Source organism: Symphalangus syndactylus, chromosome 20 (genome assembly GCF_028878055.3).
Source record: "Symphalangus syndactylus isolate Jambi chromosome 20, NHGRI_mSymSyn1-v2.1_pri, whole genome shotgun sequence".
NCBI lineage: Eukaryota > Metazoa > Chordata > Mammalia > Primates > Hylobatidae > Symphalangus > Symphalangus syndactylus.
In genome coordinates this window covers 29609075-29623408 of record NC_072442.2, presented here as the reverse complement: position 1 = coordinate 29623408, position 14334 = coordinate 29609075, and the positions used below count along the sequence as shown (strand labels likewise).

Here is a 14334-nt window from a genome sequence, read left to right as displayed (position 1 = left end):
TTCTGAAAAAGAAAAAAGAAAAAAAAAATATATATATATATATAACAATGTACCAATGTTGATTCTTTAGCTGTGACAAAAGCACCTTAGTAATGTAAGATGTTAGCAATAGGGGAAACTTTGAAAGGGGTACATGGGAACTCCATACTGTCTTTACAACGTTTTTGTGAATCTAAAACCATTCTAAAATAAAAAGCTTGTAAGTAAAAAAGGGTACAGAGATTGGGGCCAGAGCAGAGATGACACATTTCAGATCTGTCATCCCATGCAGCGCCCCCAGTCGGACTTATCCATGTGGCCTCCCTCCGAGTCTATTCATCCTTTAAAGAGGCATATCCAAGATGTTGCCCTCTGCACAGTGCTGGGTGTCCAGGTCTCCATAACAGCTCTGGGGAACTTCACTGCTTCAGCGTCATCCCAAGGAGAAACCTTTGGGAGGGAAGCAGACATGGGTGTGAATTCAGACACAAACACTTGAAACCTGGAGTGGAAGTTCAGTCTCTTAGAATTTTTTATTGGCAAGGACCTTAGGTGTCTGTCTCATTTTTGTAATCAGGACACTGGGAGGCTCCCTTTTCTCCTTAGCCATGGCTGGAGGCCAAGTCCAGCCCTCAAGGATCATTGTCAGAACCAACACGAGCTGGACAGCCTTGTTTTCCTACCTCAGACGTGAAAAAGAAAAAAAAGGAAAGAAACTGGGACCCAGTAAAAATAAGTAATTTATTTAAAGGCCAGTTAGGGCCAGTCATGGTGACTCACACCTGTAATCTCAGCACTTCGGGAAGCTGAGGTGAGAGGACTGCTTGAGCCCAGAAGTTCAAAACCAGCCTGGGCAACATAGTGAGACCCTGTCTCTACAAAAAATAAAAAATCAGCCAGGTGTGGTGGCACAGCCTGTACTAGCTGCTCAGGAGGCTGAGGCTGGAGGATCACTTGGAGCCCAAAAGGCCAAGGCTGAAGTAAGCCATGGTCATACCACTGCACTCCAGCCTGGGCAGCAGAGTGAGAACCTGTCTCAAAATAAAATAGGCCAGTTAGTAGCGTCAGACATATTTCTCAACAATGTTAGTTTTTTCGATGTTAATGAAATATCCTCCCCTGCCTTTTAATGGATTCTGACTCAAAACCCTAATACATAGAACAGATAGGAAGTGAGCTGTTCTGGCTAAGGAAAGAGGTGGGAGCCTCAGTTCTAGCTACACATTCATGTTTTACTACCTTCCAATAGGTTAGTGAAAGGATTCCATAGGGTTCCAAAGAGTTCTATAGGATTTCTATGGAACCCTTGGAAGCAGAGTTTGAAATCTGTATCACTTTAAGGCTGCATATTATTCCAGTATGGGGTTATTCCATAATTTACATAACCAATCCCCTATTGCTGGCCATTTTATTCGGTCAAACTTTCAATTTTATGAACATTCATCTCTGCACTTATTTCTATTTTATCATGATATGGAATTTTTGGGTCAAAGGTATTTTAATGCTTTTAAGACATGTTAACAAATCACTCTCCAAAATGGCTATAAGAATTTACAGTCCCAGCAGCAGTATATTCATAAGTGGCTAATTTCCCTATAAAAAAATCAACACCGGATTTTAACAGCATTTTTCATTTGGCCAATCTGATACAGAAAAAATGGAATCTAAGTATTGTTCAAATTTGCATGTCTTTGATCACTACTATGGCTAAACTTTCGGGGTGAATTTTATTGGCTGTTTAAATATTTTCATTTGTGTTCTTTGCCCATTTTTTTCTATCTGGATTTTTGTTTTTGTTATTGTTTTATAAAATGTCTTCACAAATTAAGACTAAACTTTTTTTTTTTTTTTTTTTTTTGAGACAGGATCTTGCTCTGTCACCCAGGCTGGAGTGTGGTGGTGTCAGCACAGCTCACTGCAGCCTTGAACTCCTGGGCTCAAGCCGTCCTCCAGCCTTAGCCTCCTTATTAGCTGGTACTACAGGTATGCACCACTATGCGTGGCTATTTTTTTTTCAGACATACAGGGTCTCACTTTATTGTCCAGGCTGGTCTCAAACTGGGGCTAGGCTCAAGCAATCCTCCCACCTTGGCCTCCCAAAGCACTGGGGTTACAAGCGTGAGCCACAGTGCCCAGCAACACCTTATCTATAAGTAAAGATTTCTGAGTGTTAAATTTGCCTTTTGTTTATCATATAATTTTTAAATATTTATCTCAAATCTAGCAATCTTTTTCTTTAGTTTCTGCTGTAAGCTAATTTTTTTTATTATATTGAGAAACATCTTCCCTACTCCAAACATTTTCTTTTAGTGGTAATTCCTCAGTGGCGTGAGTGTTAAGACTTCTTTAGTAAAAAATACCATAGTACACTGGTTAAGAGTGAAAGCTGTGGGATACAAAGTTTCAGTTAGGAGGAAGGAGTTTTTGAGATCTATTGCACAGCATGGTGACTATAGTTAATAATACTGTGTTGCATGTTTCAAAATTGCTGAGAAAGTAAATTTCAAATGTTCTCACCCCCCAAAAAATGATAAGTATATAAGGTGATGGATATGTTAATTAGCTTAATTTAATCATTCCACATTGAATACATATATCAAAACATCACATTGTACTCCATAAATATATATAATTATATTTTGTCAATTAAAAATAAATTTTTAAAAAGAATAAGCTACACCCACACACAAAAGTAAGTCACAGCTATTAGATTAGTTGGTCCTAGATTTGAATACAAGTTCCCCTGACTTATTAGTCGTGAGCCCTTGATCAACTTAAATTCTTTGAACCTGTTTACACATCTGAAAATAGAAATAAAATTAATAGTACCAACCTCATAGAATTGTCATGATGCTCAGATTAGTTAATGCTTATGACAGACATCAGGTCTGGCAAATAGTAAACAATAATATGAGTTATTACTTTTTTTTTTTTTTTTTGAGATGGAGTCTTGCTCTACCGCCAGGCTGGAGTGCAGTGGTGCCATCTCAGCTCACTGCAACCTCTGCCTCCCAGGTTCAAGTGATTCCCCTGCCTCAGCCTCCCAAGTAGCTGGGACTACAGGCTTGTGCCACCATGCCCAGCTAATTTTTTGTATTTTAGTACAGACAGAGTTTCATCATATTGGCCAGGATGGTCTCCATCTCCTGACCTCATGATCCGCCTGCCTTGGCCTCCCAAAGTGCTGGGATTACAGGCGTACTGAACTCATCTTTATTTATAATGGCATATGATATGATACAGGGATTCGAGTGTTCTTTTTTACTCCAGATCTTTAACCAATTTGTCTTAGCATTTTCTGAATAACTGGTCATTTCATAATTGATTAGAAAATGTCACTGTCATGAAATATACTTATATATACTTTTTTAAAAATAGGTGGACAGGAAGTAGGATTTATTGGTGGGCATCAGGAGGGGGCAGCACAGTGGAAGCCCTCACTAGAGCAGGGCCGGACACTTGTCCAGAGGACCACAACTGGGGATGTACTTGGCCCCACAGCCATGTAGGAGGAGCCACTTCTCAGCCACCGTGTCTTCAAATTCATCCGCCTTGGGCCAGGCGCAGTGGCTCACACGTGTAATCCCAGCACTTTGGGAGGCCAAGGCGGACGGATTCTGTGAGCTCAGAAGTTCGAGACCAGACTGGGCAATATGGTGAAAACCTGTCTCTACTAAAACACACAAAAAATCAGCTGGGCGTGGCGGCGTGCGCCTGTAGTCCCAGCTATTCGGGAGGCTGAGGCAGGAGAATTGCTTGAATCCGGGAGGTGGAGGTTGCAGTGAGCCGAGATTGCGCCATTGTACTCCAGCCTGGGCGACAGAGCGAGACTCTGTCTCAAAAAAAAAAAAAAAATTAATCCACCTTGAATTTGGTAAAGCCCCACTTCTTTGAGATGTGGATCTTCTGGCAGCCAAGAACTTGAACTTGGCCCTGCACAGGTCCTCAATCACATGCTGCTTGTTCTGCAGCTTGGTGCGGATGGACGTGATGACTTGGCCTATGTGAACCCTGGCCATAGTGCCCTGGGGCTTTCCCAAGGAACCTGTTTGGAGCCTACACTGGGGGTAATGCAAGGTCAGAGACATGAACATACATTTGAAAGGCCTGTCTCCAAGGTCCCTTAGAGCAACCCATCCAAGAAACAGGCTGCATACTCAGCCAAGGAAGCTGCTGTTTGTAGCCATGGCACACCAGGGCCCCATGAGGAAAGAAACTCGGTTGGCTTAATTGGCTGTAGCTTCTACAAACTTTTCTTCGTTATGGGATTTCTACTCTATTTCATTGATTTGCCTGTTTGCTTTTGCACATTTAGCACACTATTTTACTTTGTAGCATTGTATAGCTTTGTAACATGTTTTCCTATTTAGTTGTAAAAGTACTCTCCTGATATTATTTTTTATATTTTCATGATTGTATTTACTGAAACAACTTCTGTATGGAGCACTGTCATAGCTTAGTGAAGGGAGTACTGGAATTAGAGGACACAGTCACTGCTGTGAGTGGGATGCATGTGTGTTTGTGTAGGCGAGCCGTGGGGGAGAGCTCTTCCATTTCACCATTCATTCTCATGCCAGGCATAGTGTTTGGTTTGGAAACATGGGCTGAATAAGACATGGACTCTGCTCTCAAGAAGTCTTCAGTGTAGGGCAGAGACAAATAAAACAGTGATTTTTTAGCACTGGATGATTGTAGAGGGTGGTATGGGAGCACAGAGGTGGGTCATCGTGATGAGGAAGTGACAGCTGATTTGAGTTTTGAAGGATACAATTGAGGTGGTAAAGCAGAAAGGAAGTGAAGGTAGAAGGGGGCACAGGAGAAAGGTCCTCTAGGAAAGGGAACAGAATGCGTGAAGGTACGTCAATTTGTAGAAAACAACAACCTGTTCGGTGTGGTTGGAGAGGATGTGGGAGGTGGGGGGATGACTGGAGTGTAAAGGTACATACACCCAAAATAACTCCAGGACATCTAAAGGGCAGCTTCACTACCTGAGTTCTAGCTGATGTCCTTTCTTCTCCCTGAAGCTTTCAGCATACTCCATTGCATGAAGATTTGGTCAGTCCAGATTACTGAGGAAGAATCCTGTGATATTTTGTGACATCTTTTGTTCATTTTTATTTAATTTCCACTCCTGTTCCTGGAATGCAGCTTCTACAAATTTACTTGCCAGGCACACCTCTAGATACTAGGATATAAAGTGAACAAAATGAAGACCCTGCCCTCATAGAGTTTATAGTTTGAGTAAAGGAAGACAGAAACTTAAAAAAATAAGGATGTAAATATATAGTTTGCTAGTTGGCAATAAAGGATGCTTTGGAGAAAAATAAATCTGCATCAGAGGATAAATATGCAGTACTTACTACATTGCGTTGTAACTCCTCCCCACTAGACTGAGTGCTTTTTGAGGTCATAGATTCTGCTTTATCAATCCCTGTAGTTGACTAATCCAGTGCCTAGAAAAGAGTACATGTTTAATAAAAATAGAAAAGCAATATAGGTTACACCTGGGTGAGGCTGCCTTGGCCCAATTCACTCTCTGCCACTAATTAATCATGACCTTGGATAAGGTACTCAGTTCTGTGTGCCTCAGTTTCCTTATCTTAAAAATGAAGACTGGCTGGGCGCGGTGGCTCACGCCCGTAATCCCAGCACTTTGGGAGGCCGAGGCGGGCAGATCACCTGAGGTCCGGAGTTCAAGACCAGCCTGACCAACATAGTGAAACCCCCATCTCTACTAAAAATACAAAATTAGCCAGGCATGGTGGCTCATGCCTGTAATCCCAGCTACTCGGGAGGCTGAGGCAGGAGAATCACTTGAACCTGGTGGGGGTGTAGGTTGCAGTGAGCTAGATCGTTCCATTGCACTCTAGCCTGGGCAACAAAAGTGAACCTCTGTCTCAAAAAAAAACAAAAAAAAAAAAGACAAAGAAGGTACCATCCTCATAGGGTTGCTAAGATAATTAAATAAGATAATATATTAAAGCACTTAAAATTGTCCCTCTGCATAGGTAGCACTCAACAAATGACAACTGTTATTACTCAATAATGGACGATAATCTGAGTGCATTCCAACAACATGGACCTTAGGGCAATGAAAATAATTTATTGTTAGTTGAAGATATTGCTAGTGCTAGAGTCTGCTTCTGAATTTACACCAGTATATCACACAGCCCAAATGCTGTCTGAGACATTTACCCAGAACATGGCAGCATGAGCAACTGACACAGCCCCTGGCTGTCCTTTCATGAACTTCAGACCCCACTTTGCATCCCGCAGCCCACCAGAATGGAGGCTCTCTGCCTCGTTACTAGGTTTGGGAATATGGCATTAAAAATAGGATTGTTGAGCCAGATGCAGTGGCTCACGCCTGTAATCCCAGCATTTCGGGAGGCCGAGGCAGGCAGATAACCTGAGGTCAGGAGTTCAGGACCAGCCTGGCCAACATGGCGAAACCCCATCTCTACTAAAAATACAAAAATTAGCCAGGCATGGTGGTGCACACCTGTAGTCCCAGCTACTTGGGAGGCAGGAGAATCGCTTGAGCCTGGGAGGCAAAGGTTGCAGTGAACTGAGATTACGCCACTGTATTCCAGTCTGGATGACAGAGTGAGACCCTGTCTCAAAAAAAAAAAAAAAAAATAGAATTGTCCAGATTTATTTGGTGATAACATGTTCTGACAGTATTTAGCCTACAGGCCATGTACATTTTCATCATCTCTTCTCAGTGAAGGGATTGCCTGGAGCGATGTCATGTGTCTAGAAATATTGCCTTCTAAATTGTCAACAAAGTAAAAGAGAGTCATTTCTTAAATTTGTCTGGGGATGCTGTAGTTTGCAAAGCACTTTCCTATCCATTATCATTCAATCTGCAGGCAAACACTCCAGAGAGGCAAGAGAGGGTGATCATTTCAACTTAACGGCGATGAAAACTAGACTTATATGGTTAAGCCTCAGCCACGTTCTTCTCACTCATGATTCTGTCTCTATGCCCTACATAAGGTTTCTCACAAATCCTGGGTTCCCTCAAACTAGTCAACATGTTGATATGGACCCTTTATCTTGGTATTTATCAATTTTTATATATTTTTCAGCATATCCAAAACTTCCCCATGTTTAGAGCCACAAAATGTATAACTATATATTTTTTTTAGGTTAGGTGAAGCTGACCTCAATCCACTGGGGCAGCATGAATCTTCTGTACCCAGTACCTAACAGCTCTCTGTCATGGGGGCCAACAACCCCTGGTTGTAGGATGGAGGCTAGAATTCTGAAGTGACTCCAAACAAGTCCACAGTTGCCCTGAGTAATAATGATGATAGCTGATCTGTTACCATGGCACAAATCAAGGCATACTGGAAAATATACTCTGCTATGTACTCAGATCAGTAGCTTTTAAAAAATTGGTGGTGTGTAGCATATTGAAATAAGTTTGCTAACTTATTATACCATATAAGGATAGTAAATCATCATCATCATCATCATCAAATAACAATATAGGGGCATTTCGACACCAAGAAGTTAGGAAAAATAGAATCTCAGAAGAAGGGACAGTACATTTAGCTTTATGAAGAACTCACAAATCATCCTACTATTTCCTGTTCTAGCAAGGTCTGTGCAAAACACTTCATCAGGCACTTGCTCTAGGGCTGGCATTTGAAATCACTGCTCTGGGAGTTATAACATCATGTCTACACTTTTTGGCCTGGTATCCTTAACTCCTGCTATGTTCAGAGCTGGAGAATTCCAGGCCTAAGAAGGTAAAGTATAGACTAACAATAAAGGTTCTCTGCACATCTGAGATGGCCCAAAGACTTGTGAATCATTCTTTCTGGATATGCTATTAAAAGCAGTGGGAGCTGGGTGCAGTGGCTCCTGCCTGTAATCCCAGCACTTTGGGGGGGCCAAGGCAGGAGGATCATGAGGTCAGGTGTTCGAGACCAGCCTGGCCAGCATGGTGAAACCCTGTCTGTACTAAAAATACAAAAAATTAGCTGGGCATGGTGGCATGCACCTGTAGTCTCAGCTACTTGGGAGGCTGAGGCAGGAGAATTGCTTGAACCTGGCAGGCGGAGGTTGCAGTGAGCTGAGACGGCACCACTACACTCCAGCCTGGGTGATAGAGTGAGACTCCGTCTCAGAAAAAAAAAAAAAAAAAAAAAAAGCAGTGAACATGATATAATTAAGTATCGTTTGGAACAGTACATTTGTTTTTGTAGCGGTTGGAACAACATGTTAATCCCAAGAAATCTTAGCCTGGGAATAATTATGGAACCTGCAGTTAGCAGAGGGAAGCGCCTGATTGGATGCCACAAGTTATTGCAACCCATGGAGAAGTTGTCATTCATAGATGAGATCTTGACGTTTGTGTGTTACCAATACCCACATTAAAAAGCCCTATTGTGAACATTTGGGCAGACATTATTATTGTTATTATCATTTAGAGAAACAGGGTCTCACTCTGTTGCCCATGCTAGACAGCAGTGGCATGATCATAGCTCCACCGTAAGTTCAAACTTTTAGGCTTAAGTGATCCTCCCACCTTAGCCTTGTGAGTAGCTAGGACAACAGGTTCATGCCACCATGCATTGCTTATTTTTTGGTAGAGTTGGGGGGTCTCTTTATGTTGCCCAGGCTGGTCTTGAACTCCTGGCCTCAAGCGATCCTCCCACTCAGCATTCCAAAGTGCTTGGATTACAGGCATGTGCTACTGCACCCAGTCCAAACATTATAAATGTCATTATAAAGTGAAAAGCATATTACTAAAAAAAGCAAGAGGAGAGAGATAATATTTTTTGAGTGTCTAACGTGTCAGACACATGCAAGCAAACCAAATATCATTCACGATAACCTTCAAAACTAGCTGTCCTTATTTTACAAGTGAGGAAATTGATGTAGAAGATAGAGAGCTAGAACAAGATCACATAGCTGGAAACTGACAGAGCTCAAGTCTATTTGAATCCGAAACCATGCTTTCTATATAACATTACTAGGGAAAAGAGAACCAAGACCTAGAGTCACACTGTCTTTTAGCATGGTGAAATAAAAACCACTGGAACCAAAAGTACTTGCAGGTTAAAACTAAAGGGGGACTTCTTAAAGTTGGTAAATACCATCTATGAAAAACCTACCAATAACATTATTCTGAATGCTGAAAGACTGAATGGTAGAAGACTGTTTCCTAAGATTGGGGACAAGGCAAGGAAGTTTTGCTCTCATCACTTTTATTCAACTATTCGTTGGAGGTCCTAGACAGTGTAATAAGTCAAGAAAAATAAATAAAAGGCCTAAATGTTGGAAAGGAAGATATAAAACTTTTTATTTATAGATTAATAAGATTAGAGAATCCTCAAGAATCTAGAAAAAAGCTACTAGAACTAATAAATGGATTTAGCAAGGCTGCAAAAAAAGTCAATATAAAAAATTCAAGTGTATTTCCATACACCAGCAATGAACTACTAGAAAATAAAATTTAAAAACCAATGCCAGCCTGGTGTGATGGCTCACACCTATAAACCCAGCACTTTGGGAGGCTGCAGCTGGAAGATCAACTGAGCCCAGGAGTTCGAGATCAGCCTGGGTAACATAGCAAAGGAGACCTCATATCTATAAAGACAAACAAACAAAAAAGAATCCACAGCTCATGGAACTTAAAATATTTATTGGATGTAAATTACAGCTCAATAAAGTTGATTTTAAAAATAAAAAATTTTGCATTGAAAATTTTTAAAATGAATTCCTAGTTGTGTCCTTGTACTAGCAACTGTAAAGAAAGACTTGCACAGACCCAGTCTCAGGTTGTGCACATGTGCTCTTTATTTGGAAATGATGGCCTACGCAGGTAAACAGAGGTAAAATGTCTGACCAAATAGAAGAAACTCATTGCTCCCAGATTTGATTTTTATTACTAGACTACTACTTAAAATCTGAACATATCAACAACAGGTTTTGAAGGCAGGAGACAAAAGTAAAGTCACAGGGATACTCAATGGAGAGATTTAATGAGGCCATGAGAATCTCATATAGGGCAGTAGGAAAGTCATTAAATGCTCTCCTATCTGCTATCTTGAAAGGATTCCTGAAAGGGCAAGACTAAAGGCTTTAGCAAGAGAGGATACGCACACTCTGGCAGCCCGGAGTTCTGAGGTTACAGTAGGCATTTCCCAGTCCAGGAGAGTAAAATGAAACAGAAATATTGTGTAATGGATGGATCCATTGTAGGCATGTATCCTAAAGAAATACTGGGCCAAGCATGGTGGCTCATGCCTATAATCCCAACACTTAGGAAGGCCAAGGCTGGAGGATTGCCTGAGCCCAGGAGTTCAAGACCAGCCTGGACAACACAGTGAGACTCTGTCTCTACAAAAAAATTTAAAAAACTACCCAGGTGGGCCCAGTGTGATGGCTTATGCCTGTAATCCCAGCACTTTGGGAGGCCGAGGTGGGCAGATCACAAGGTCAGGAGATCGAGACCATCCTGGCTAACACAGTGAAACACCGTCTCTACTAAACATACAAAAAATTAGCCAGACATGGTGGCATGCACCTGTAGTTCCAGCTACTCAGGAGGCTGAGGCAGGAGAATCGCTTGAACCCAGGAGGTGGAGGTTTCAGTGAGCCGAGATTGTTCCACTGCACTCCAGCCTGGGCAACAGAGCGAGACTCCCTCTCAAAAAGAAAAAATTACCCAGGTGTGGTGGCATGTGCCCAAAGTCCCAGCTGCTCAGGAGGCTGGGGCTGGAGGATTACTCTAGCCCAGGAAGTTGAGACTCTAGTGAGCAAGGATAGTGCCACTGCACCTCAGCCTGGGCCACAGAGCCAGAGCTGTCTCTTAAAAAAAAAAAATTGTACACGTGCATAAGGAAACATGGATGGGAATACTTATTGAAGAGTTGCTTGTAAAAAAAGGAGAAATGAGAAAGGATTTAATGAAGTAAGGCACAAAGTCACATCTGTTTTGGAGCAGATCCTATCAGTTCCCCACCCATATGACCTAGCACTTACCATGTCTGTGTATGTCAACTGACTTCCAATTGACAGCACAAGCATCTCCTTGACTGAAGGCTTTTTCTGGCCACCAGAGCCCTCTCTGCCCAGATGCATGGCAGGCCAAAAGTCCCTGAGTCAATGTGCCTCTGAAGTGGCCCTCGATCAATGGCAGATGGAAGTCAGTGGATAAATACTCCAGCTCTCTTTAGGTAGAAGCGTTGGACAGTTGTGTACTACATTGGCTCCCAGTTTCCCCATGGAGTTGAGCTCTGGTTTTACATACAGTGATGACTTGCTTGAGAAAACACCCTTTATTGGCTTCCTTCCCTTCCCTGTCTCACTTCCCCATTACCCTATTTTCTGGGATCACCTCCCACATAAAGTAATTACACTTAAATCCTGTCTCAAGGTCACCTTTCAAATTCAGCATTATGAAAGAACAAAGCACATTAATAAATAGATTATGAAAAGATCCTCATAACATATTGTTAAGTGAAAAAGCATTTTATAGAACTATATGTATAGTATAATAGCATGTATTTTGAAAACACAAAAAATAGAACCATACTTTTTTTTTTCTTGAGACAGAGTCTTGCTCTGTCACCCAGGCTGGAGTGCAGTGGCACGATCTCAGCTCACTGCAACCTCCTCCTCCTGGGTTCAAGTGATTCTCGTGCCTCAGCCTCCCAAGTAGCTGGGACTACAGGTGTGTGCCACCACACCCAGCTAATTTTTGTACTTTTTGTAGAGACAGGGTTTCACCATGTTGACCAGGCTGGTATAGAATTCCCGAGCTCCAGCAATCTGCCCACCTCAGCCTCCCAAAGTGCTGGGATTACAGGTGCGAGCCACAGCACCCAGCTGAGAACCACACATTTTAAAATGTGTATGTGTGTGTGCAAATGCCAAGAATCTTTTCATGAATTACTTGTGATTTTATTTTATTTTATTTATTTTGAGACAGGGTCTTGCTCTGTCACACAGGCTGGAGGGCAGTGGTGCAGTCACAGCTCACTGCAGCCTTGACCTCCTGGGCTCAAGCTATTCTCTTGCCTCAGCCTCCAGAGTAGCTGAGACTACAGGTGCCCACCACCACAACCAGCTAATTTTGTTTTTATTATTATTTGTAGAGACGAGGTCTTGCCATGTTGCCTAGGCCGGTCTCAAACTCCTGGGCTCAAGCAATCCTCCTGTCCCAAAGTACTGGGATTACAAACATGAGCCACCTCACTCGGCCTCCTCGTGTTTCTAAAAGTAAATTTAAAATACTTTCTAATGGATGGAAGAGCTCAGTTTACGTCAGCTTAAACCAACACTGGGCACTGGGGACGCCTAGCAAAATAGGAGCCCAGTCTCTGCCCTTGGGGAGCTTGTAGGGCATTAAAGGCAACAGATGAGTAAACATCTGCAAGGCCAGGTGACAAGTACCATGACAGACAAAAGCAGAGGGACTGCAGTAACCCAGAGGTGGGGCCTGGCCAGCCATGTGCAGAAAAATTTCATTCCTCTCCTACCTGCCCTGCGGTCTTAGGTACACTTCAACCCAAATCACTAGAGCTCAGTCAGCAGAGCTGAAGGTATAACGATTAAGAATTAAGCAAATCAGGTACTTACCACCCAGTCAGAATACAGTTTTAATGGAAGGATAATGATATCCCTGGAGGAATGTGCTGGAGCAGGAATTTATCAGTGTTTCTAGCACCCCAGGAATTTCTAGTGGACAATTACATTGACACATTGTGCCTAACTTTTCAGATCTCTCACCAGCCTCCGGACCTCCCACCCCTACCCCATGCTCTGAGACCAGCCCACCGAGCAACCTTCTGCTGAGGATTTAGCTTTCCATGGAGGCTTGCTAGGGGAAGAAAGTGTATTTGAGGAGGCAAGTGTTAAAACCCAGCTGTCACTGGAAGGCAATCAATTGGCCGGTTTCTTGCCTCTGGGACCTTATTGCAAGGCCCCTTAGCCCAGTGGTTCCCAACTTTGCTGCATATTAGAATCTACTGGGGAGCTTTAAAAAATCCTCATGCCTAGGTCACACCTCATACCTACTAAGTTGTGTGGGGGGGTGGGGGTGACCAGGCAGTGGTGTGCTAAAGCTGGCTCCTACGTGGCTCTGGAGAACCTATTGTGCACATCTCTTCCCAATTCTGTCTTCAATGATGTCATACTAGTAGCTTGAAATTAACCATGGCTGGGCACGGTGGTTCACACCTGTAATCTCAGCACTTTGGGAGGCCAAGGCGGGTGGATCACCTGAGGTCAGGAGTTTGAGACCAGGCTGGCCAACAGGGTGAAACCCCGTCTCTACTTAAAAAAAAAAAAAATTGGCCAGGCGTGGTGGCACACACCTGTAATCCCAGCTACTAGGGAGGCTGAGGCAGGAGAATTGCTTGAACCTGAGAGGCAGAGGTTGCAGTGAGCCGAGATCATGCCATTGCACTCCAGCCTAGGCAACAGAGCGAGACTCTGTCTCAAAAAAAAGAAAGAAAGAAAGAAAAGAAATTAACCATGATAGAAGTTTTTATGCCACGGATATAAATCAGGGCTTTCTTTTCTTTCTAAACAGCCAATTCTTAAAATATTTACCAGCATACCACTGAAACCAGGCATCAGTATTTTTTTAATATCCTCAGGTGATTCCAATGTGCAGCATGGTCTGGAAACCACCACTGTCTTAGTCTTTCCCAAATAATGCTCACTGTGGTCTTAGATAATTCGGTTTCCCCTGCTAACCCTAGCAATAACTATTTAAGGCTGTGGCTCTCTAACCTGGGACCACTGTCTCCGTGGACTTTCAGTGAGGACAACCTTTATTCTGCCCTGGAGGCTGAGCTCTGTAACGTGGTGTATTGGAGTGGATAGGTGGTAATTTTGTGTATGGTTCATTGCTGCCCCTTTGATGAAAAGTATCTTGTTGTATTTGGATTCTAAGCTGAAAATAGATCCACAGAATATTGTCTGCATAACATTATGAAACATTCCTCATTTTACTGCTGTGTCCAATGCATGTTGAGTTATACTTTCATTTATTAAGGCTTAAGAAGTCAAAGTAATAAAGGGCACCTACAAATGTTAAGCATAACAATTGTGTAATCTATTTTAAAACTTTCTTTTTTACTAACTTTAAGATAAAATGTTCACCACTCATCTGGGAAGAAGGAAGTTTGGGACATTGTCTGACTCACATGGCCAAGGACATGGGTCAGGGCTGAGGTTTGGTCCTGGGGTTTGGAGCTGGAGTAAATAACCCATCCAGGGACTGAAAAATGGAGAGGGGTAAGATGAGGCCAACATCCTGAGATACATGCAAAGGGAATTCTCCTGGGGAGCCTGTGTTGTTAGGATGGGAAGAGGCCCAGCTGTAGG

The 14334-nt window shown here is 42.7% G+C and overlaps 2 non-coding genes across 2 annotated transcripts; one reads left to right on the top strand and one right to left on the bottom strand.

Moving 5' to 3' along the window:
- The first annotated feature begins 536 nt into the window (after positions 1-536).
- On the top strand, positions 537-673 carry LOC129470856 (small Cajal body-specific RNA 20). The gene has a single exon (XR_008653376.1). It is a non-coding gene; the product is annotated as a small Cajal body-specific RNA 20 (non-coding RNA).
- Positions 674-4084: 3411 nt separating this feature from the next.
- On the bottom strand, positions 4085-4219 carry LOC129470835 (small nucleolar RNA SNORA70). The gene has a single exon (XR_008653356.1). It is a non-coding gene; the product is annotated as a small nucleolar RNA SNORA70 (small nucleolar RNA).
- Between the last annotated feature and the right edge of the window lie 10115 nt (positions 4220-14334).